This window comes from Pteronotus mesoamericanus, unplaced genomic scaffold (assembly GCF_021234165.1).
Source record: "Pteronotus mesoamericanus isolate MK-2021 breed Mesoamerican mustached bat unplaced genomic scaffold, CSHL_Meso_final contig_221, whole genome shotgun sequence".
NCBI classification, from domain to species: domain Eukaryota; kingdom Metazoa; phylum Chordata; class Mammalia; order Chiroptera; family Mormoopidae; genus Pteronotus; species Pteronotus mesoamericanus.
Window position 1 is genome coordinate 17,368,296 of NW_026555092.1, and position 25,961 is coordinate 17,394,256.

The following is a 25,961-nucleotide window of genomic DNA, read 5'->3' on the forward strand; positions in this document are numbered from 1 at the left end:
TGAGGAATAAAAATGTGCACAGGAGCAGAATTTGTATCACAAGGGAGTAAAGAGCTTCAGGGAAGGGGGGCGGTATTTTCAGCAGGGTTTAGAAGGCTGAATATTGAGTTCACCAGGTGGATCAGAGTGAAGGCCATTCTTGGCAGAGGGAGTAACATGTGCACAGACAAGACAGGCAAAAAGTAATTGCTAAGGGAAGGAAGACTATCTAGACACCACTTAGAGACTGATGGTGGAGGCCTGGATTCAGACTACTGAATCCCAGCTCTGCTATTTACGTGCCAAACATCCCTGAACAAATCCCTTCTCTCTCTGAGCCTCAAGACCCACATCTGTGCTGTGACTGGTGTGGCTCCAGGGGTTAGGTGTCATCCCGCGAACCAAAAGTTTGCCAGGTCCATGCCCGGCCAGGGCACATGCCTGGGTTGCAGGCCAGGTCCCCAGCTGGGGGCGTGTGAGAGGCAACCAGACAATGTGTCTTTCCCTCTCTTTCTCCCTTTCCTTCTCTCCCTCTCTTTCTCCCTCCCTTTCCTCCTCTCTAAAAATAAATAACGTCTTTAAAAAAAAAAGACTCACATTTGTAAAATGTGTATAATAATCCCCTCCTGGGTCGGCCTGAGGAAAAATGGGTCTGTACGATTAAAGTTCGTCCAAAGAAATGGTACTAATTCGTGGTGTCAGAAAATCCAGTCTAATCCCCTTCCTATAGTCTCAGTGGCCCTTGAAGACAAAGCAGAGGGCCCAGACAGCTTTACCTTTGCCCTGCCACACTACACCTGCCCAAACAGACCCCCATGACCTAGCTGAAATTCTATTTCTAGGAGTTCTCACTGTAAAAGTTTTATGATCCCTGGAGGCTACTGTTTATAGAGGTACGTTCATCAGAAGCTATTGATCCTGGATCAGAGATTAGATTCTCCGGTGGGCTGGTCTATTTTGAGGGTGGCTGAGACCTGTGAAATAGGATTTAACTCCAACCAGAGAGAATACCTAAGGGAGCAGCATCTGAGCCTGGAAGGTTGAGGTGGAATGAGGGAGGGGAGAACATGAGCAAGTAAATTCATGACCCTGGAAGTGGGTCATGAAGGTGCAGCTTAAACCAGAGAAAGCCAAACTAAGTTGCCTTGTGGCTGGAGTGTTGAGGTTTGGGAGAGAGAAGAGATGAAGATAGGGGAAATTTGAGTGAGAGAAGGAACTGAAGAAGTGGGGTCACAAAGGACCCCAGATGCCAGGTATGGGAGTCAGTGGGCAATGGAGGGCCATGGAGGACTTTTGAGCAGAGGAAGGATCTGAGGAAATCTCAGCCGCCCCTCAAGGAGGGGGCAGATTTAAAGAGGTATGAAGAGGGCGGGGGAGCCCTAGCGCTGAGCTTTGAAGGACCAAGTGGCCCTTCTAAGGGAGCGCTCACACTGGCAGCTTTGTTTCCAAAGACTCCCCTTAGCCCAGAAAGTAATTTGTGTCTTTTCTGGTCTAATTTCAGGCAATTCCAGCTCTAGCCACTTGGAGCTTTTAGAGACTGGCAGAGCTGTTCCAGGTGGCCAGGCCGATGCTGGCTAGTGCGTGCCTGAGAGCACGCATGTGGGCTCCGCCGGCGGCGGCACTGAGCAAGGTCCTGGCGGCTCCCTCCTGCGGCTCCCAAGTCATCAGTGAGTAAGCCGCCAGGGAAAACCTTTAAATTTTATTTTAGCCTTTAAAGGCAAGCGTCCCTGGCAGTCAGGAGAGGCTTGCTGAGTCAACTGCAGCTGATGCAAAGGCGTGGTGCGGGGGCGGCGGTGTTGGGGGCGGGGTGGGGGGGGTGCGGGCGAGGGTGGAAGGCGGGAGACAGGCAGGGGTTGGGTCTAGGGAGTCCCAAATCTACAGGATGTTTTGCAACTCAAATCTTCCCAGCCTACAGGTAAACACGGTGTTGGATGGGCCAAGCGGAACAGTTTGTGTGCGTGCACGTGTTTAATACTTTCGTTCTCATGTGTACACCCATTCAAATCACCTGCCCCCAGAGAGTTTCCTGGCTTTCCTTCTTTATCCTTTTGCGTCCCCTTCTGCAAGCTCTCTCATCAGGGATGCCGCTTGCTTGCTGACACTGGGGCAAGTGAAGGAACATACCGCTCCTCTCCTCTGTCCTGAGCACCAGGCTTGTCTGTCCTGCTGTCTCCAGGACAGCCCTCTGCATGTCCCACAGGGACCTGGCACTCCCTACGTGTACATCTTAACACATCACCTTCCACCATCCCTTCTAGTCCCCTCCCCAGCGATGGCTGCTCTATCCACCAAATTACTGATTTTTTCCTCCTCCCACCCCCGTGTTAACATGACTCAACAGGGTTACTGACCATTATTTAACATTTTGGTATTTTGTCATCATGGGTTTTCCTTTTTGCATTAATTTTGAATCTTAGAAAACATTGATGAAAACCATTATTTATCTTGATGACTGACCTTTCAATCTTACTGGAGGTGAGTGCCTCACTTGCCACACCCTAATCCTGACCCTACTGGTAACGTTTCTGTAATCAGGGTGCTGGTCGCACAGGTGTTCAATTTGTCAAAATTCATTGAGCTGTACACTTCCAATTTTTGTATCCTTCTGTGTACACATTATGCTTCAATTTAAAAAAAATATTTTTTACTTAAAAATAAATCTCTCTGTAAGTCCAAGGGAATGAATGTCTGCCGTCCGCTTCTGCCAGCTAGCATCCCCAGCTCCAGAAAACAGCGTCTGGCACACTTTGGTACTCAGTACTTATGTGTTGAATGAATACAATATTATTTAATTTAATCCCCACAAAAACTTTGAGTATTTTTCTCTCCTTTTTCTGTAAGGGAGCGCTGAGATTCAGAGAAGTGAAGTAATTTTCCCAAGATCACACAGGTGCTAGGTTTGAGTTCCAGCACCTCCATTAAAAAAATAAACAAAACCCTGACTGATGCGGCTCAGTGGGTTGGGTGTCATCCTGCAAGCAGAAAGGTCACTGGTCGATGTATCTGGGTTGCAGGCCAGGTCCCTGGTTGGGGGCCTGCAAGACAACAGATGGACACATTGATGTTTCTCTCCTCTTTCTCCCTTCCCCCTCCCTGAAAAAATAAATAAATAAAAATCTTACAAAAATTTTTTTACAGTTATTTGAGCTGTATCTTTCTCTGGATAGTGGTTTCCTTGGGGCCTAGACTCAGGCATTTCTGACTTCCCTCTTCCAGCTAGTTAGGAGTTGGCCAGAAAGTTCATATAGTTTTTCTGTAAAATAAAAGACACATTTGTCATTTTAACCAGTAACTTTATTGATTTAGATATTTTGAGTATGTTGGCTATCGCCTGCATGGTATAACATTGATTGTTCTCAAATGGCGTCTCGATTCGATCGCTATCAACTTCAACTGGTCTACCTGACCATGGAGCATTGTTCAGTGAGAACTTTCCAGCACGAAACTTTGCAAACCACTTTTGTCACGTTCGATCAGTCGCACCACCTTCTTCATACACTGCACAGATCTCTTTTTGCATTTCAGTTGTGTTTTTACCTTTCTTGAAATAATGAAGTATAATATGCCGAAAATATGGCTTATTTTCTTCCATCTTCAATACTAAAATGGCTACAGAAAAATACACCAATTTTAATGGGTTTTTTAAAAGATTTTATTTGTTTTTATAGAGAGTTGAAGAGGGAGAAATATATATATATAAAAACATATATATATATTTTTTAAATGTGTGCTGATATGACAGCTGTCACAATACAATCTATAACACAATTGTTTCAAATGAAGTTAAAGAGAACTAAGCCCTAGTAGAGCCATTTTACTGAATAAAGCAAACTTTTTGGCTGACCCAATACTTAGCACAAGGAAGAGGCTATACGTTTAATAAGTGAACGAAGCAAAGAACGGATGAATGAGGCCAACAGTGAAATGTGATAGGTAGAACACAGGTTTTGGAGACAGATCTGCCAGCTGTGTGTCTTTGGACATAGTACTTAGCCTTCCTGAGTCTGTTTCCCCAACTGTAAAATGGAAATATCAGTACTTCCCTCAAAGATTTATTGGGAATATGAAGGAGAAAATGACTGTCGGGTGGTGACTGGCACATAATAGATACCTAAAAAATTGTAACTATTATTATTTCTAGTGTTTTACATTCTCAAAGCTTTTTTATGTCAGGGTGGCAAGGATCTACCTTTTTCAATTCCCACGTATTGTTTTCTGGGGGTCCCTGGAGCAGGAAGGAGGGGACCTGAGGCAGCCCACAGGAGCTTTCTTCCTCAAGCGCCTAGAGAGGGCAAGTGCCGCAATAGCCCGGACACCTGGCTTCATGGCCCAGCTCCTCACTGCCAGGGGTGCCACCTTGGATGAGTTACTTCCTCTCTGTGAGCCTCTATTTTCTCTCTGTAAGATGAGGCTCAGAATGAGCCTAATCTTGGGGAGCTCGGGGGAGGGTTCAATAGCAGGTCCCCAGGCCTAGCACACAGTAGGTCTGAGGAACTGACCTGCACTCTGAGGTGGGGAGAAGATCCTGAAGACAGAGGGTCTCGGAGACCCTGGGAAGTCCCAGGACTGATGGGGAAAACATACAAACAGCCTGTCTGGGCTCTGTTTTGTTCTTAGGGCCTTATTTCTCCTGAAAAGTGAAATAACAATACCCTTTTACGCAGTTGCAACTTTGTGACTATGCAAAACTTCCTCAGTGTGCAAAACCTTCCCATTCCCATGCAGCATTCCTTGGCTCCTCCTCATACCTTGTGCTGAGGGGAAGAGTGAGTTTAGTCATACTCACTCTGGGCAGCTGAGGTTGGGGTACACCAAGGTTAAAGCCACTTGCTTTATCTGAGGAAACTAATAGCAAATTAAAAGTATGAAACCTAGACCTCTTAATTTCTAGATACTACCACGCACCTATTTGTGTCCAAAAGAAAGCAACAGTCCACTCCTCCCCCTCCCCCACTTCCCCAGTCCCCTCTTCTCCGCCACACCCCAACCCCTTCCTCAGACAAGCAGTTACAACCCAGCTGGCACTGGGCCATTCATGCCCCACCTGGCAGTCAGTCACTTCATCACTGAGTTGCTGGCTGATTCATCCCTTTATAGCGGAACTGATGCATTTCAGAAAACATGGAGAGAGAACCAGCCGGGAGCCAGTGGAGTCCTCCCTTCCTGAGGCTTGAAATTAATGCCCCGAATCCGTGGCAGTTTAGAAAGGGGAAGCACTGTGGGCTGGTTAGAGGCAGAGACCTCTGCACTCAGAGAGGGGTCGTTCAGTTCCACTCTCGCTTGGTTACAGGTTTCCTGGGTGACTTCAGGCAAGCCACTGTTCCTTTCTAAGCCTCAGTCTCTCCATTTTTGTAATGAAGGTGTTGCAACAGGTGACTTCCAAAGTTACCCTCTTGCTCTGGATTCAGCAGCATTATCATGTCATGTGTACTGGCAGTTAGAATACATGACCCATGCAGGGCTAAGCAAGTGGTATGTAATTATCTCCAATTCTTGTAACAAATCCTAGACATGCTGTTTTATCCCATCTCTCAAAGAAGGAAACCGAGGCACAGGTTCAGAGTAATTCGTCCCAGGTCAAGCAAGGGGAAGGTGGTAGATGTGAGCGAGGACGGAGCCCAGTCTGTTCCCGGAACTCTCGTAAACCCGTCTGTACTTCCTTTATCCTGCTCGATCTTTTTCCTCAGAAACAATTGTGGTAAGATACACATAACATAGAATTTACCACTGTAGCCATTTTTAAGCGCCCCGCTCAATGGCATTAAGCACACTCACACTGTTGTGCAACCAGCACCTTTTCATCTTCCCCAGCAGGAATTCCATACCCCACTGAAAAACAGAAATCCCCTTCCCATTCTGTCCTCCCGCCAGCCCTTGGCAGCCACTATTCTACTTTCTGTCCTGTGAAGTGGACTGCTACAGCTACCTCACGTAAACTTTCCTCGTTTTAAAAAGTGTGATAGTAACAGTCAAGAGTCATTTGATCCTTCTAGTGGGGCAGTTGGCTCTGACTTGGATTTGAGTTCCAGTTCTTCCATTCAGCAGCTGTGTGCCCCCAGGCCCAATATGCCTTTTGCCCTGTGAAGCTCTGGAAAGAATTGCAGGACAGGAGGCAGATGAAGGTGCTGGGAAAGTGCCCCTCTAGAGCTTGTTACATATACCTCCTTCCTGGAGGGCTGGGACTTGGACCCTGCCTTGAATTTGTAGGTGTGAGAGCTGGAAAAAATTTAGAATTGTACATTTCAACCCACCCATTTCCAGATCAGAAGACCAAGACCTAGAGAGGTGGTGATGACTTGTCCAAAGTCATGAAACTTGATACGTCCGTTCTCATATGTGCCCTGAGCATGACGCCTTGAGTATGGTAGGTGCCTAACAGATGTTTGACACTGAGGTCGGAAGGTGGAGGCCACAGCATAGAAGATAGACCTTGACTACTTGTGTTCCAGCCTGTGTACTCAGAATTGTAAAGTGGCTGGTACAGCCTCTGCTTATAGAAGGTGCTGGGGGCAATGTTCTATCTTGATTGTTCTTTTTACTGGTTCCCAGAGGCCAGCCCTTGTGACTGAGAGGCCCATCTTCCTTCTTTCCTTGGAGTAAGGATGTTAGGATTTTTCAGTTGTAAGTATCAATATATTTAAGCCAACTTCAGCAAAAAAAAAAAAAAGGAGAATTTATTCAAGGATCCAGAGGTATCTCCCAAACCAGTGGCAGCCAATGTGGCTAAGGAAGGACTGGGCTCCAAAAACACCCCGTAAGGGCTTTTATTTCAGGTGAGACACTGCGATCAGGCGGGCTGAGCCTGAGCAGACTGCAGCAGCAAGGGAAAGGGTAGAAGGGTTTTTAAGGGTGTGTAGCAACCCACAGGCAGAGTGGGTCACCCCGCTGGTCTGTCCCCGCTGCCCTGGGTAAAGTTGTTTGCAAGACAATGCCCTCTGATCAGGGATGGCCGATTCAGCCACAGAAAGTCCAGGAAGTCCATGGGCCTTGCCTCTGGGAAGGGCTAGAGGGAGCGGGGAGGGGCAGTGAGGGTTCAGCCGGTTTCCAGCCGGTTTCCAGCAGGATGCCCTCGGCTATGCCTCAGTTGCTTCTGATAACGGCGAATCCCCTGGTGAGGTATGTAGCCAAGGAGGCATACTTTCTTTGTTCCAGCATAGGCGGTGGCTTAGGTCCTCCATGTCCCAGTACATTCTAACAGCAGGGATGCAGTCAGGGGCTGACAGAGGTCTGGACTCTGCAAGGAGGCTACCAGAAAGATGGCCGCATCCCTCACCCTGGCTTTATTCCTCTCTTCATAGACAGGTGTGTTCTGCTCCGTGTGGCAGAATACGACAACTGCAGAATGCCATATTCTTGTGGGACTGTCTCACCAACCCTCAAGGCCAACTCAACTGTCTCCTGGTCCCGATTCTGAGATGTTTGCCGTGGGTCCGATTGGCTATGGTCATGACACCCTAAGAAAAGTTTAAAACTGTAGAGAATTTTCATGAGTGTATTTGAGCCACACTGACAACAGTTGCTGGGAAGCAAAACCTCCATGAGTTGAGAAAATGCTCTGGAAAATGCCCTGTTTTGCATCTTGTTTTTATACATTACAACCAAAATAGGAGGCATAAGAAGGTTACAGGAAATCCATTGGTGATAGATTAGGGATGGGGGGGAAAGCAAGGTGGGGTGTGGGTTAGGGGGGCCACCTCTGAGATTCAATAAAAAGTAAAATGACAGACACATATTTCTTTTACACAGGTGAGTACAGGATAGTTAACAGCCAATGATTAACATAACAATAACAACATAGGGATTTGTCAGTTCTGCTCCAGTGTGGTTGTGGTGCCCTGAGGAGTCCGGAAAAAGGGAAGTGACCTGGACATTCCAAAGGTATGTTTTCACAGATGCAAAAAGACAATAGGCAGTCTCAGTTAAGATAAAGATTGACTTTTGTCAGGGAAGAGTATAGCCTAGGCAGGACTACCCGCCATAAACTATTTTTAATTAGAAAGTTTTAATTTCAGACCATCCTATGTGGTTACCTATGTGGTACTTAAAGTCTTGGTTTATAAAGCTGCCAGACAAGCCTTCCCTGAGCTTGTCAGATTTAGTATGTGGCCCCTTTTTGTCCACAGTCAGAGCCATTGAGGCGTCATCATAGAACAACAATGAGGCGGGCAGAGCTCACCTCTATGTGAGTGTGGACCGGAGGGAGGGGTATGAGTCACACAGGCAAAAAAAAATGTGCATCCATTAAAAATGTTGAATAGAAATATATGCACATTGACATGAAAAGAAAGTCAAGACTATTTTGAATTAAAAAAAACAAGTTCGCCCTGGCTGGATTGGCTCAGTGGACTGAGTGCCAGCCTGTGAACCAAAAGGTCACTGGTTCAATTCCTGGTCAGGGCACATGGCTGGATTGCAGGCCAGGCCCCCAGGTTGGGGCATGTGAGAGGCAACTGATCGGTGTATCTCTTGTGCATTGATGTTTCTCTCCCATTCTTTCTCCCTCCATTCCCCTCTCTCTAAATAAATAAATAAAACCTTTAAAAAAAGTTACCAATAGTATGTTTATCACATTTTTAAAAGTAAATATGCAGATGTAATATAATTAAATTTTTATACATATACATATGCTAAATGATCATTGAAATTATGGGTGATGGAATTGGGGATAACTTTTATTTTCTTCTTTTGTAGTATCTACATTTTTCTGACTTTTCTCTAATGAATATCAATTGAGTTATAATAAAACAATAACTCTTACCACACAAAGCTGCAGTGTGTTAACGAGGACATTTATTCACTTATTCAGTGACTACTTATTAAACACCTAGTATGGGACAGTTTGTAAAAGCTGCACGATGACTGGCCATTGACAAAGACTCAATAATTGGGGTCACCCAGGCTCTACCTTTCAAAAGTACAAAACAAGCCTGTCTGCTTAAATAGGTACTTCTTGCTCTGCTGTTCTCTGTACATTCTGAAAACCTGGGAAATGAAAACAGCGGGGTGTTTCAGCCATCTATTGCTGAAGAATAACTTACTCCAAAACAGTGGCTTTAAACAGCAACAACATATTATTTCTTATGATTTCGGGCAGTTTTCCTCCCGACGGCACTGCTGAGGTATGTACTGATGCAGTTGCATCAGCGGGATCCTTGGCTGGGGCCATTCTCTCCATATGGTGTCTCATCTTCCTCTGTCTCAGCAGGATGGCCTGGACTTCTATACACCGTGGCAGCTGCACCCCAGAGGAAAAGCCCTGATGTGGAAAAACTGAACAAGCCTGCTTGTATCACTGTACATCATTCTGGCCACTACTTGCTTTGTCTCTTAATCTATAATGAGCATTTTCTCTGTGAGTAAACATTCTTCCCAGCCTGAATTTTAATGCTGGCCAATAGTCCTTTATTGATTTAACCAATTTGCTATCAATGAATATTTAGGTAGCTTTCATTTAGGGGCAGTTACGAACAACTCCATGAAGACTGACTTTGTACCAAGAACTCAGTACGCGTCCTTGGAGGAGAAGGACAAAAGGATTAAAGGATGGGGCATTTTTAAGACTTTGCCAAATCATTCTTCAAAACCATAGTACATATTGCAGTTCTATCAGCTGTAAAAAAAAACCCACCCTTTTCCCAATCCTCTGGCCAATACTAGGCATGTTTATCTTTTTTAGTCTTTGTGAATTGCATAAGTGAAAAATAGTATCTTGTCATTGTCTTCAAAAGGAAGAATATTAAAAGTAAGTTGCCCAGAGACAAATGCTTAAGAAGAGTTCTTGTTTTTCCTCAGAAGCAGCCCTAAAGAAATCAGCAGGGACAAGGGCAGTGTGGTACAATGTCTCTCTGCCCACTGACTTCAGGCTGTAAAAAGAGAGAACATCCCTGATGTTCCACACTGGAAAAGGCTATACTCAAACTCAGTATCTGGCAGCTAAGAGTCCTTAGCTTTATAGGCACATGTATCTTCCACTAAAAGTCCCTAGATTTGCAGGGACATCCTGCAGCTTTCTGAAGCTTAGACCTTGCAAACACCCGATAACTCAGATGCTCACTCTTGGACTCCAGTTCATGGCCTTCAGAACCAGAACCATCCCTATCAGAACCAGCTGCACAGAGAACCTGACTGGCTCAGTGCCCACACAGCTGCAACACACAGCACATAACCTGAAGAGTGCACTTAGTCCACCATCTTGCACATTTCCAAGATGATGGCACTCTTGTATGGCCCGTTATCGAAGATGGTGAAACAGCCCTGCGCCACTTCCAAGATGACAGAACAGTCACATACCACACGCAAGATGGCAGCATGACCGAGCCTCCGTGGCGGAGCACTTACGTGACTCATCATAGTTTACTGTCTGAGCTCCAACATGCATGTGGGCTCGGCTCATAGAGCCTGGGGTTTCCTTCCTCCCCAAACCAGTTCCTTTATACCATTCTGGCATTTCTGGTAACTGGCACCTTGAGCTGGGGTACAGGGCAGTTCCCTGAGGCTGGAAAGTCCCCACAGACATGGTCCCAGGGGTCAGTCTGCCCCATATGGCTGGAATCTGAGTACAGGTTCCTTTAGTCCCATCTGGGTTGCCAAAACTGTTACTGAGCAGACTGGGGTCCATCCACATGGTGCCTTGGTGAATGACCCAACAATTAATGCTGGAAGGAGCAGATCTTTATTTACAACATTCCAACCTTAGGGGGCCTCAGAGCACCTCATGATCTGAACCTTATTTTCCCATAAAACCCAGCATTTCCCATGCTCCCCATCAGGCTACTAGCCAAAAACATTCCCCAGATTTTCCCATGTCCTTATCTGTGCAGGATCTGGAATACATTGGCATCAGTCTCTGTAAAATAGTCCAGAAAAACATGTGCTTTGTTACTTTGGACCATGGTGAAACTCAAGAAAGGCACAGGTCTTAATAGTCCAGGTAAAATCCAAGTGTAGCAGGACAAGATCTTGCAAAAAAAGTCCTTTGCAGCTCTGGAGTCAGCTATATCAGGCGCGATCACAGCAGCAGCATTTCCTTTCTTATTAGTCCAGGCCACATGGCCTCCTTTCTCACTATGAACTACATAGCTGCTTGTTTACTTCTCCCTTCTCACTGCTCTCTTACAAACTGCATAGCAAAAATCCCTTACTACAGACAGCATGTCTCTTCCCTCGCTACTACTCCCAGCATGGTCAAGCACAACATGAGAATGGCTGCCATGCCTAGTTTAAATCCTTGTGTCTTCTCCATAACCCCATTTCTGACTCCTCCCACAATCAGCTACATCTGCAAGTCCTCTGGTACCTTCTGACTTTCTCTGGCCATCATTGTTAGTCTGAGGAGCCTTCAAACCTCTAGAGCAGGTATAGAAAGCCCCTCTGGCTACATCATGGCTACATCACAAGTCAAAGGCACACCCATCTCCCTAGCAACACAGCTATTTAAGATTAACTATAACGCTGACCAGCTATTACTGATACGCAAAGGAACTCTCAATGGCTCTTCTCTGCTTCTCCCTCTGCTAGCCCTGGCTGTGGAGGCTTTGGGTTTGTTTTTGTTTTTCTTTTTCTGTATTACTGGGGGCTTCGAAACCTACACCCTGTTCTGAGTTGCATTCCATACCCATTACACTGAATGCTGAATATGGCTGTGGAGATGAGGTCACTGTGTCGTCTCAGTGCAATTTATTGGGACAAGCCCTCTGTTCCTGTCCTGTGTCGGAGGGTTTTCCAGTGGGAACAGAGCACAGGTCCTTGCCTCCCACACTCACTATACTTACCTTGACTCTGGTCCTGTCCCCTCTGATCCACTGGTGCTGAGGTCTGGACCTCGCCGGCTCTGACAGGAGAGTTGTAAGGAAAGGTATACAAAGTGAGACCCTGAGATCAGTCCTTGGCTTTGAGCAGCCGGAGCTATTCCTTATAGCCTCAAAAACTCTTGAATGGGGAACACCTTCGTGTCTGAAAGTGGGAGTCCTGGACTCAGAGTCAGCTCTGCTTCTTACTAGCTGTGGAGGAAGCAATGAAGCCTTTCTGAGCCTCAGTTTCTTCACCTAGAATATGGGGGTGGTAGAGCTTTTAGGATTATTGTTTACTTCCTCTATGTCTGACTCTTATGATCCTCACAGGACCCCTCCAAGTGGGCATCCTGCCCACTTTACAGATGAGGCTAAATGAGGTCCCAAGAAGGAAAATAACTTGTCCAAGATAATGCAGCAAATGAGTAGCAGACTTGGAAATGAACTCAGGCCAGTCTTGAACCAAAGCCCACACAAACTCCTTCGCAGACTTTGTAAAGGGTTGGATGAGAAAAGGACATGTTAAAAAGCCCTGCAACTTCTTATGAGTTAAAGAATGTCTGCAATGACAGAACAATGTATAAAACCTGCTATCACCCAGCTGGATGGCTAATGAGAGCTATTCTTAGTGCTGAGGACGGCTGGCTGGGGCTCACCTTGGAGAGCCAAATTTGCCACTGGAGTCCTCCAAGAAGGTGCCTGATTTCACAGCTATGAGTCTGCTTTAGTCTGCTCTCTCCACAGGGGGCCTCCACTAATGCTCCCACTTATTTACAGTGATAGAGGGTGCTAGGTTCTTTTTATATGCACCTGCGCTTTGTTGCAGTCAGTTCTCACAATGATTCTATATGAAAGGCACTGTAGGGGTCCTGTTCTTTAGATGAGCTGTTGGGGCCCTGGCAGGTTCGGTGAGCTGCCAGATGGCAGAGCTCGGTTCCAGGATGACTTGGGGTCCCACTGTCCTACTCAGGGCCTAGGAGTAAGGTGCTCAGGGCCAGACCACAAGTGTTTATAAAGCTCCTAACCCGGTGACCATCAGAGACTCCTCTCAGCCCTGGAAGGCAGCCAGGGTAGAGCCACTCTCTGCCTTGCAGATGGGAGAGCTAGGGCTCAGGGAGAGGAGGAGCCTTGCTCCTTCCACCGCGGCAGCTTGTTCAGTCAGGAATGCCGGATGGGGACAGGAAGGAGAAAAGCGTGCCATTGGTGCTGGACTTTGGACTCCCGGCTGAGTTTTGGCCGAGGAAGGGATGAGTGTTCTTCCAGAGAACTGAAGGTGGGGCAGAATGGGTGGGAGTGAGGTCAGAGGGCAGGCCAGGTCGGGAAGATGGGAAGGCAGGTCTCGGGGGACGGGGTGGGGGTGGGGGTGGGGGGCTTGTGGGAAAAGGAAAGGAGCCTAGAACTGGCCAGGAAAGGAGCTTGGCCTGGGGATTATTTAGATAGAGGTTTAAAGAGGGGCCGTGTGGAGGGTGGAGCTGGGGGATCAGAGGCTCCTCCCTACCAATGATGACACAGCTACTTAGGAGAATGCGGAGTGTGGGCAGATAGCTCCCTGCACGTCAGTGTCTTCCTCTGTCTAAGGCCCAAAGCGCAGGCGGGAAGCCCACGGTGTCTGGAGCCCTGTCTGGTTAATCCCAGCTCTGCCACTTTCAGTGTGACTGGGGCAAGGGGACTTGCCTCTCGGGGCCTCAGTTTCCTCATCTGTCAGGCGGGCCTGGTAAGGACAGTACCCAGGCTGTTGTGAGGGTTTAAGGGCCCAGCCGCGCATGCGGGCGTTTCTTGCGGGCGTTGCGCCTAGTCAGTCTTTGCTACCGTCACCATGTTCATCCACCTCAGAGGATTGTGGGGAGGCCTTCACCGGACACTGGCGCCAACTGTCTGGCACGGGTGTTATTGGATAATGGCCGGGCAGAGTGACAGGTGCCCTGATACAGGCAGTGGGAGGAGCAGTGAGGCTCACAGGAAAGAGACTCGGGTTCTGCCTGGCTGAGTGGAGGGAGGGTATGGAAGGCTTCCTGAGGGAGGTGGCTTTTTCTGGGCCTGGAAGGATGTGTAGAAGTTCCCCTGGTAGGGGAAGGGGAAGGTAGGGAGATGAACTTGAGTGAGAGAGCGTGAGCGTGTCAGGGGAGGATGGAGCAGTTTCATGAGGCTGCATGTTTGGGGTGAGGGGCTGCGCGAGGCGTGAGGCTGCGCTGGGGCTCTGGGCCCAGGTGGCAGAGGGCTCAGAGCGCTTTGCCTGGGGGTTACATGGCTCCAGTAGGTGGGGAGTTTCTATGCTCATCTACATGGCAGAATGACCCAAGGGGCTTGTAAAAACACAGATTCTGTGGCCCCACCCAGCAATATTCTGTGAAGGAGGTCTCAGGTGGGACCCAGGAAATCTATATTGTTTAAAGCTTCCCAAGAAATCCTGATGCCCACCTAGGTATGGGAACCCCTGCCTTGAGGAAAGGGTGTCTCCTAGCAGGGATAGGCCCCAATGAAATAGAAACCCTGGATCTCTAAGATTTGGGCAAGAGCCTGAGAAGGTGGGGATGGGGTGAAGAGCCCCCTGAATCTGAACCCCAGCCTCTCACACCTCTCCAAGTGAGTCCCACACTCTGATGGTCACGTTTGCCACCAGGGCTGACCCCTAGAAATGCTACGTCTCTATAACTCTGACCCAAGGAAGGGCCGCCTTCCTACCATCCATCGATCTGTTCAGCCACTTATCCAGCCATCCAGCCATCTGTCTGTCCACTATCCATCTGTCCATCCATCTATCCATTCATCCCTCCATCTTTGTATTCACCTGACAAACAGTTTCCGAGCTCCCCTATCATGTGTCCAGCATGAGGTTGAATCCTGGAGGTACAGTGATGAATAAAGCAGACACTCCACGCCCCTCGCAAAGCTTTCCATCAGTCCTGGCTCTCTCAGCTGGCTGAGCGGGGAGTGCTTTGTCATCAGGAATATGGCGCAGTACAAGGAAGCTAGGACAGTGAACCCACCCAGGGGCCTTAGACAGCGGTAGCAGCAGGGCCCACTGGTCCTACCTCCAGGCCCTGTGGCTTCCAGGCACTCTTTGGGGTGTCCTCTGCCAGGAGGGTCCTGTGCCCAGGGTAGGCATGAACTGTGCAACTACTCTCTCCACCCCCATGCCCAAAGAAGTCAACAACCTTGGTTAAGGCCTGAGCAGCTCTTCCCAAGGGGAGGGTCAAGGAGCATTTCCTCACAGGGGTAGAAGAAATAACAAACATGAGGAAATGACAGGGATTACAGGAATTCCAGGGATTTCAGAGTACATGGCTCTGGTACAGGACGGAGCCACATGCAGAGATGGGGTTGGGACCTTTTGCAGCAACTTCCTGGCCTTGTTCTTGGAGCCATCTCCTTGTGTCTTCATGCTCCTGGTCTCTTGTTTTATTGTGACCTGTTGCCTGCTCCAACACCACTCACATCAGCGTGGGTGCTGTGGATTTCATTGTTGCACTCCTTCATAGCTATTCATTCATTTCTTCATTCACTCATTCATTCAACACTTAGGTACGATGTGCTAGACACTGATGATGAAGCTATGGGCAGAATATGGCTTCACGTGGAACTCCCAGATGGGCGGGGGAAAAAATCCAAAGAGACAACACTAATACAATGTGACTATTGTCACCATGGTGTTGTGCATAGGGTGTTACAAACCCAGGGAGGAACCAAGGGAAAGCTGATTCTTGATTAAGTGGTAGGATCCTGAGGAGAGCATGCCAAGCAGTGAGGACAACAAGTTTAAAGGAGGAATAAAAAGATAGTTTGCAATGGCTGGACTGCAGGGAATGTTCAAAAGAGAGCGGGAGTGGAGGCCAGAACAGCAGTCCATGAAGGGCTTTGAATGCTGGCTAAGGAACTAGAACTTTCTGCTGTAGGCAATGGGGAGCTATTAGAGGATTGTGAACAGGGAAGGGTCACAGTCAGATGTGCATCTTAGAATGATATATAGGAGTTGCTTTGGGGGAAGGGACTGGAGAAGTTGAGCAGAGATCAGTAAGAGGACAAGACATTGTCCAGTAGGGAAACCAAGCCTAATCTAGGGCAGGGTCAGGTCACCAAGCAGGTATGAGCTCTCTGGGCATAAGAACAAAGGTGGGTATGGGGCAGATGGGCTACAGAGCTGGCCCCACTCGGGGCAGCTGGGCACTTCCATGTCAAACAGAGGCTGTGGCAAGCAGAAACTTCAACTCAAGAACTCTTGGGTTTTGGGCTTGATCAGACTCGAAGTCAGCAGATGCAGCTGGGTTGCGTCTAGAGACAGGAGGTCCACAGAAGGACTCTAGCCCAACATAAGAGTCAGGGCAAGGTCCAGCCCTGGGGAAGAGTTCCCACAAGCCAAGTAGGGTGTCAGGTGGAGCCCTGCTCCTGAAAGGAGAAGAAGCTACAAGGCAAGGAGCAGAGGAAAGCTGGCTCCAGCCCCTTTATATCCTGGACCATCTCCCTTCTACGGCTACCTGTGAAGATGGGCTATGGGGGCACCTGGGCTATTTCCTTTCCCTCTCAGATGACAGTCCGCTCAGGCTGCTCCTCTTGACTCCAGTTACCATCTGCTTCTGATCTGGGGACCCAAAGTCTGCATCAGGTTATTCTGCGAGGATGAACTGGGCTCCACCTTCCCAGGTGCCTTTGGGAGTGTGCTCATCTCGCCAGCCCGCATCAGAATACAGTCACAAATGATGGTCTAGAGCACACGGACCCTAGCGCTCACTGCCTAGAGCCCATTTGGCCAATTCGTCACCCATACAATAGATGTTTATTTCAGTACCCATTTTGGCAGCCTTTGGACCAAGAGCTGGATTTATAAGGTTGAATCAGATTCAGTCCTGTCCTGGTTGGTGTGGTTCAGTGGATTGAGTGCTGGCCTGTGAACCAAAGAGTCACCAGTTCAATTCCCAGTCAGGGCACATGCCTGGGTTGAGGGCCACGTCCCCAGTTGGGGGCATGTGAGAGGCAACCAATTGATGTATCTCTCACACATCAATGTTTCTCTCCCTCTCTTCTCTTTTCTCTAAAAATAAATAAATAAAATATTTAAAAAAAAAAAAAAAGATCCAGTCCTTGTTCTAGAGGGTTCACAGTAGTGGAGACTGACAAACACTTTCAACACAACATAATCTATTATAACATAACACAACACAGTTCAATGTGACTCACTACAACACTTCTCAGATCTTAGGTCTGTTTTACAGTCCCCTGGCCTGGAAAGGACAGCTCAAAGACCACAGGGTTGTGAGGGCTTCGTAAAGTAGGGAGGAGAGCGCTTATAGGACTGCCACAGGTCAGGGGGAGAGAGAGGTTCCACAATCAGGTTACCCAGTTTCAGTCCTGCCCTCGTAGCCTTGGACTGGTGACTTAGGGCTCTGTGCCTCTGTTTCCACATCTGCAAAAGGGAGAGAACAATGAGCATCTCGTAGGGTTTAAGAATTAATGGAGATAACACGTGTGCAGTGCCTGGCATGTGGTAACAGAATAGCATTGTCTCTGGTGGTGGTGGTGGCTGCCTTAGAATTTTAAAACCTTATTATGCTCTTAGGTTCTTGGAGTCAGAAACGTGTAGAGTCATAGAACCCTAGGATCTTAACACCTTACACATAGAACCTACATAAAACATGGGGCCTGAATATTAGGTGGGGGCCTCCCTGACGCTTCAGGTGGTAGTGAAATTTCCTCTAGTGCCTCAGGGGCAGGGCTGTCCCATTCAGCTGCTCAGACTGTGTCCGCTATGCCTCTCAGGAGAGCCATTCACATAAAGTTTGCTATGAATGGAGCCCCCTCGATGCTACAGGACCCCTCGATGCCTGCACCACCACACAGGGGTGCCCGGCTTTATCCCGGAGATGCCTGCTAAATGCCAGGGGATTCAGGTCTGCCTCCAGCAAAGCACGCTGGCTTTGCCCCGAACCACACTGACTTGAATGTAATGAAACTCAAACCCTTATTTGGATTTCTTATTAAAAAATAAAAATAAAAGCACTCCTCCCAAGCATTCCTGAGAGTAAATTGTGCAGAAGTTTTGTAATGTTCCGGAGAAAGATCATATCTTGTGGAGTCCAGCCTATTGACATGTAGATGGAGAATGGGGCATGTGCTCCACTCCCTGATCTGACATCTCCCTCCCCATCCCCATCTCCTCCCACTGCCAGTTGGCTCTTCAGGAGCCCAGGCTCTAGTGGAACTCTTCTCAAAGCCCTCATCTAAGCAGTTTCCCCACAAAGAAAGTTCTTTCCCTTCCCAAGAGGGATTCGGGGCTGTATGTTTATACAGTAATTTTTGTATACATCAGCATATTTAGTACCGCTTATAAAACCTGAGACTCACAGACCATTATGATCAAAAATCTTAAAAACAAGAATCTTGGAATAATTTAACTTAAGGATAGCACGTTTTAAAAATCATGGGGATTTTTAGAATTCCCCAAATCCTACAGTTGGAAGGGACTATAAGGGGTCCTGGAGGCTCATTCAATGCAGACATCTCTGCTAGGACAACACAGCTGGCCCCTGCTGCTCATGCTGCTTATCCGCACAGCCTCTACGTGAGCTCAGCTCTCGCTCTCTCACCAGGCCATGTGTTTGTTCCGTTGTGAGATTACATTAGTTGCCCATAGAAATGCTTGAGATAAGGAGGCTCTTAACTTTCTTTGGCACCTGTCACGATGCAGGGGGAGCAGGGTTTTAGACAATGACAGGTGAGACCCAAGAGCTGGGACCGGAGTGGTCCAGCGTGTGATAATCACAGTGAGCTCAGGTGTAGCTGGGGCAGGGTTGCAGCCGGGCAGTGAGGATTGTAGGGGTGGCTGCTGTGTATTCATCAGTAAGCTGTATTTCGTTGTCATTTGGTTCAAAATAGTTTAAAATTTCTCTTGAGATTTCTTCTTTGACCCATGTGTTATTCAGAAGTGTGTTGTCTAATCTCCCAGTATTTGGGGATTTTTCAGATAGCTTGCTATGATGGATTTCTAGTTTCATTCCACTGTGGTCTTAGAGCAGATACTGTATGATTTCTATGCTTTTGAATTCGTAAAAGTTGTGTTTATGGACCAGAATGTGGTCTATCTTGGTGAATGTGCCATGTGAGCTTCAGAAGAATGCAGAGTCTGCTGTTGTTGGGTAAGTAGTTGATAGATATCACTTGTATCCAGTTGATGAACAGTGCTGTGGAGCTGAGTTATGCCCTTGCTGAGCTTTTGCCTGCTGGATCAGCCATTTCTGAAAGAAAGGTGCTAAAGTCTCCAAACATAAGAATGGATTCATCTATTTCTCTTTGCAATTTTATCACATTTTGTCTCACATATTTAACACTCTGTTTTTAGGCACATGCACATTAAGGATTATGTCTTATTGGATCCTTGGCCCCTTTTTCATTATGTAATGTCCCTCTTTGTCCCTGGTAACTTTCCTTGGTCTGAAATCTGCTCTGGCTGAAATGAATACAACTACTGTAGTTTTCTTTGATTAGTGTTAGCATAGTATATGTTTCTCCATCTCTTTTTAAAAAATCTGTTACTTTGAATCTATATGCGTCTTTATCTTTAAAGTGGGTTTTTTTTGTAGACAACATATAGTTGGGTCTTATTTTTTTAATCTACTCTGACAATCTTTTTTCTTTTTTAAAAAAAGGTTTTATTTATTTTTACAGAGAAGGGAAGAGAGGGTGAAAGAGAGGAAGAGAAACACTGGTGTGCGAGAAAAACATTGATCGGTTGCCCCTCGCACACCCCCAACCAGGGACCCGGCCCACAACCCGGGCATGTGCCCCGACTGGGAACCAAACTGTCAGCCTTTCAGTTTGCGGGGCTGCGTCCAACCCACTGAGCCACACCAGTCAGGGAAACAATCTGCCTTTTAATTGGTACACTTAGACCACTGATATTAAAGTGATTATTGATATAGTTGGATAAATATCTACCATGTTTGTTACTTTGTTAATTCATTGCCTCTTTCTTTGTTTCTATTTTTGTCCTCCACTCTTTTTCTGCCTTTTGTGGTTTTACCTGAGCATTTGATATGATTCCATTTTCTCTCTTTTCTTAGATTATCAATTATACTCTTTTCAAAACTTTTTTTAGTGATTGTCCTAGAGTTTGCAATATTCATTTACAAATTATCCAAGTCTACTTTCAGCTAACACGATTCTGCTTACAGTAGTGCAAGTACCTTATAATAACTAATATTTCTAATTCCTTCTTCCTATTCTTTATATCATTGCTGTCATTCATTTCACATATATATAAGTTGTAGTCATTAAATACGTTATTGTTGTTATTTGGAACAAACCTGTTCAGATCAATTAAGGATAACTTAAAATTTTTATTTTCTCTTCACTTATTCCTTCTCTGATACTCTCCCCTTTTAAGTGCAGATCCAAGTTTCTGACCCATATCATCTTCCTTCTCTCTGAAGTTCTTTTGATATTTCTTGCAAGACAGGTCTACTGGCAATGCATTCCTTCAATTTTTGTTTATCTGAGAAAGCCTTCAGTTCTCCTTCACTTTGAAGGAAATTGTGCAGGATACAGAATTCTAGTTTGTGGTGTTTTCTTCTAAGCACTTAAAATATTTCACTTCATTCTCTTCTTGCTTATATGGTTTCTGAAGAGAGGTCAGATATGATTCTTATCTTTGCACCCCTGTAGATAAGGTGTTTGTTTTCTCTGGCTTCTTTCAAGATTTGTCTTTCTCTTTGATTTTTCTGTAGTTAATATCGTATGCTTAGGTATAACTTTACCCCGCGCCCCCCGCCCCCCACCGCTTGCTGTTCTCTGAGCTTCCTGGATCTATGGAATTGTGTCTGGTATTAATTTGGTTGAAACTCTCAGTCATTACTCCTTCAAACACGGCTTCTGCCCCTTTTTCTTCTTCTCTCAGGTACTCACAGCATGTAGGTTACATATTTTGTAGTTGTCTCACAGTTCTGGGCTGCTTTGTCCTTTTTTTTCCTGCTCTCTTTTCTCTTTGCTTTCCAGTTTTGGAAGTTTCTACTGGGATACTCTTAAGCTCAGAGATTCTTTCCTCAGCCATGTCCGGGCCACTAATGAGCCCATCAAAGGTATTTTTATTTCTGTAGATATTTTTATCTCTAGCACTTCTTTTTGATCTTAGAAATGTCATTTCTGCTTACATTGCTCATCTGTTCTTGCACGTTGTCTACTTTTTTCCATGAAAGCCCTTAGCATATTAATCATAGTTGTTTTAAATTCCCAGTCTGATAATTCCAACATCCCTGCCTGATTTCGCTCTTTGCTCAAATTGTGTTTGCTCTTTGATATGTCCTGCAATTTGTTGTTGCTGTTAAAAGCTGGACATGATGTACTGGGTAGAAGAAGCTTCTTAAGTGGACCTTAGCAATGTGGTGGTAAAGTTGTGGGGGATGGGAAGTGTTCTACAGTCCTATGATTATGTCTCAGCATTTTAGTGAACTTGTGTCCCTGGGATTGCGAACCTCAGACGTGTTCCCTCCTACACCTGCCCCACTTAGGTGGGACAGGATGATGGGAGGGGGCTAGAGTTGGGCATTTCCTTTCCAGATTGGTTAGGCTCTGATACAACCCCCATAGGTTAATCACTGGTAAATAGCGTCTACTGGGGGCAGGTTTCATTATGAAGAACAGAATGCTCTGGCCTATTTCCACCCCCCTGGAAGCAGAGGGGATTTTTCTCATAGTCACTCTGAGGACCTGGTGAAGCTACTGGAGGTAAAATTCACAAACATGCAGAGGTATCCCTGTGATTGGGTCCCCCTGGAATTTTAAACTCAAATTTGTCCACGTGGAGCCTCCAGCAATTCTTCCATTACAGTTCAGGTTTTTCTGTCGAGTACCAGTCCCTGCAGAAGTTTCTACTCATGGGTTTCTGCTCTGGCAAGTTGTTATTCTCTGCATTCGCCTGTCTCTCCAATTTTGGGTTCAGCGGTTTGCCCTGTGACCTCACATCTCTGATGGACCTAAGAAGAGTTATTGATTTTTCAGCTTATTCAGCTTTTTAATTTGCTTTTCATGTAGAATGGTGACTTCCAAGCTCCTTATAAAGCAGACTGGAAACTGGACATTTTGTTTTTACCAAACCACAGTGTGTGTGTGTCCAACCCTTCAAAAGACCAAAACTCAAAATCTCAGGGTTTGTAGTAAAGAAAGGTTTATCAATCAAGAAAGTGTCAGCCAAGAAGATGGGCGATCCAGTGGTGCTGCAAATCCATCCTGCTCACTGAGTAGGTTGAGGGTTTCTAAGGAGGAAAGGTATGCAGAAGTACTGGTGGGGTAAGTTTTAACTGGAGGACCTTAGAATTTGGCGGTTTATGGTAAAGGCGCATCAGCACCGGGTCTCCCTGGACAACAAGTGAGCCCTGGGCTTCTGAAGGGTGCTGGTCAAATTCTGGCTATGCCTTGGTCCTTTGGTTCTGTGGGGGAGGGGCTGAGACTTTCATTCCCGCACAGCTAGAGGTCGAAGTGCTCTCCTCTGTGCATGCATTCGCTGCATGACTTGCAGTTTTGGTTTGCTGTCTCTGAAAAGCAACCCAGTATCTCTTTAAAACAAGATAAGGCCATCTTGAGCTGGTTCTGCATTTACATTGCTATCATGTATGAACAGCCATGTGAAACAAGCACTTTTTAGATATTATCTCATTTAATCCTCACATCAGTCCTGTGAAGTAACATCATTACTCCATTTTGTAAAAGTGATGCCACATGTGGCTCAGCAAGAGTAAGTGACTCTTGAGGTAACACAGAAAGGAGGACTTGAACTTCTGTCTGTTTCATTACAAATCCTGTGCATGTCTCGCCCACAATGCCGTCACCAACAACTAAACAGATTCTGGATAAGGCTTTAGGCCCAGAGGCAGATACAAGTCAGAACTAGAAACAGGAACCCAGGGCAAAACAGAAGATGGGACCCAGAGGATAAGAAAGTTCTCAGGGCTCATTCCTGGCAGGCAAAACATCAGGTCTCTGATGTTTTAAGTCCTAAATCCTGGTTCTGCCCCTTCTAGCTATATGACCTCGGGAGAGTCATTTTACCTCCCCCTGCCCCCCGCCCCCTGCCTCACTAAGTACCCCATGGCCTGGAAAATGGCAAATGCTCAAAAATGGAAGTTTTTGCTGTTGTTGCTAGGTAATAGGTAACGTCGCCCGCTAGAAGAGTGCAGGTGCTAATCCCTGTTTAGCCCTGGCCAGGTGAAGTCAGTCACTGGAGAGGTGATCAGAGCTGTCAGAACTCCAGCTAGGATGGCAGGGGGAGGTGAAGTTATTGGAATCTCAGAGAGGAATCATTTTGTTGACAAAGTTATAACAAAATACCCCAGCTCTGTCTCCCCATGGGATACACTTGTTACCTCCTCTTCCTGGCCACTGCCCTGGTTGGCGGGCCCCCAGTGCTCGAGAGGTTGAGAGCGCAGTAAGATCAGTCCTTCCCTGGGGCCAGCTGTGCCGCCTGGTGTCAGGGAGGAAAAGCCTCCTCGATCCAGCTCAGAACCAACCTTGACACTCCCTGATCGATTCCAGTGCCAACTCTGATCACAGGAACTTCTGCTTCTGGTTAAGATGGAGTAACAGAGACTAGATTTACTTCCCACCTGAAACAATTAAAAACAAAAGACAAAAAAAGTAGCACTCAACACATTGCACAGTAGGCAATGACAAACAGTGATGTCTGAGAAAAGGGAAGAAAAATGGGTGCGTCCCTATAATTGAGGTTACTGCCTGGAGAATAGGAATAGGGAAATTCAGTAGAGCCTGGCAGTCTCCCTGAATTAAGGAGACAATGGAAAGTTGAGGGGAGGCCGAACAGGCCAGAGTTTCCAGGAAAGAGAGCTGCAGAGAAAGAGCGCTGAAGATCTACAGAGGGTCCTTCCCCACAATTCGGTTGAGTATTAATCAACTAGAAATTGTATTAACCAAGTTGAGTGTTGGGGAAGAACCACTCAAAAAGATCAGAGGGGTTAGTGCTCAGAACTCACACAAGACTGGGAAATAGAGCCTGTTCCTGAAAGCCTGATACCCAGGGAGAAAAGTCTCATAGTTCAAGGGGCATCAGCTAGAGTCCTGAGAAGGATCTTGGCTGAGTGCTGGGGAAAAGTAAGCCTATACTGCATGCAGCTCTGGCTCCACCTAACAAAAAGATCAGCTTGTTTCCAAGTAACTTAATTATTTCCCAGAACAAAACTCAAGATTATTTATAGAAATATAAAACTATACAGAACCCAAAAAAGTAAAATTCAGTGTCTGATCCAATCAACAATTACTAGACGCTCACAGAAACAGGAAAACACCACCTCTAACAGAGAGGTGATCATCAGTTGAACTGAAGGTAGAATTAATAGACAGTAACACCAAAATGTATGTATGTCACATGTTTAGCGAGAAGAGAGATTACTATGTAGAGACATGAAAGGGCTAAAACAAAAAAGGCAAAAAAGTGGTGCCTTTAGTTTTAAACTTAATAGTATTCAAGTAAAATCTTCTAGAGATGGAAACTACAATGTCTGAGATATAAAATACAGTGGTTGGAAATAATGGTAAATTAGCTATTACAGAAAAGAGGATTAGTGAACTTGAAGACATAGTCATAGAAACTATGAAAATAAACAAGAGAAAAGAGAGTTAAAAAAACAATTGTTTAATGAACTGTGGTACAACTTGACCAGCCAAAGAGCTGTTTGTGCAATAAAGGGAAAAAAACAAGTCAATAAAAGGCAAATAAGATTGGAAAGAAAGAAGCGCAACTATATTTATAGACATGACTGCCTGTCAGAAAATCCTTGGTATGTACAAAAAAAGATACTAGAACTAATAAGTGAGTTTAGCAAGATCAATATACAAAACTCAATTATTTTTCTACACACTAGCAACAAACAATCTGAAATTGAAATTTTAAAAAATTTCAGTGACATCAAAAATATGAAATATTTAGGGATAAATCTGACAAAATATATGTTAAGATATATACACTGAAAATGATAAAATATTGCTGAGGTAAATTAGGACATTCCGTGAAAAATTGATAAATTTGACTTCATCAAAATTATAATTTACTACTCTTAGAAAGACATTGTGAAGAAAATGAAAAGACAACTACAGACTGGGAGGACAAAGATGACCTATTTAATAAGGGACTTGTTTGCAAATTATAAAAAATCTTACAAGTCAGCACTAAGCAAACGAACAGCCAAATTAGAATGTGGACAAAGATTGGAGCAGATACTTAACCAAAGAAAATAAATGGAGCCTAATGAAGACGTGAAAAAAGCCTCAATATCGTAGTCATTAGGGAAGTGCAAATTAAAACTGTGCTGTTACTGCCACAGATCTATTAGAATGTATAAAATTAAGATGACTTGACCGCACCGAGCGCTTGGCGAAGATGGTGAGCAGCTGGGACTCAGATGTTGCTGGTGGGGGTGTCAAATGGTATCGCCACTTGGGAAAAACAGTCTGGCAGTTGCATAAAAAGTTAAATATGACCCATATTGTGACCCAGCCATTCCTGGGAAGTATTTACCCAAGAGAAATGAAAGCATTACAAAAACTTGTACATGAATATTCACAGCAACTCTATTCGTAATGGCCAAACTAGAAAACAATCCAAGTCCCAGGGCCAAGGAAAAAGCACAAGGGCTTGGCCTGGGGATTACTTAGATGGAGGTTTAAAGAGGGGCCGTGTGGAGGGTGGAGCTGGGGGATCAGAGGCTCCTCCCTACCAATGATGACACAGCTACTTAGGAGAATGCGGAGTGTGGGCAGATAGCTCCCTGCACGTCAGTGTCTTCCTCTGTCTAAGGCCCAAAGCGCAGGCGGGAAGCCCACGGTGTCTGGAGCCCTGTCTGGTTAATCCCAGCTCTGCCACTTTCAGTGTGACTGGGGCAAGGGGACTTGCCTCTCGGGGCCTCAGTTTCCTCATCTGTCAGGCGGGCCTGGTAAGGACAGTACCCAGGGCACCGGCTGTTGTGAGGGTTTAAGGGCCCAGCCGCGCATGCGGGCGTTTCTTGCGGGCGTTGCGCCTAGTCAGTCTTTGCTACCGTCACCATGTTCATCCACCTCAGAGGATTGTGGGGAGGCTTTCACCGGACACTGGGGCCAACTGTCTGGCACGGGTGTTATTGGATAATGGCCGGGCAGAGTGACAGGTGCCCTGATACAGGCAGTGGGAGGAGCAGTGAGGCTCACAGGAAAGAGACTCGGGTT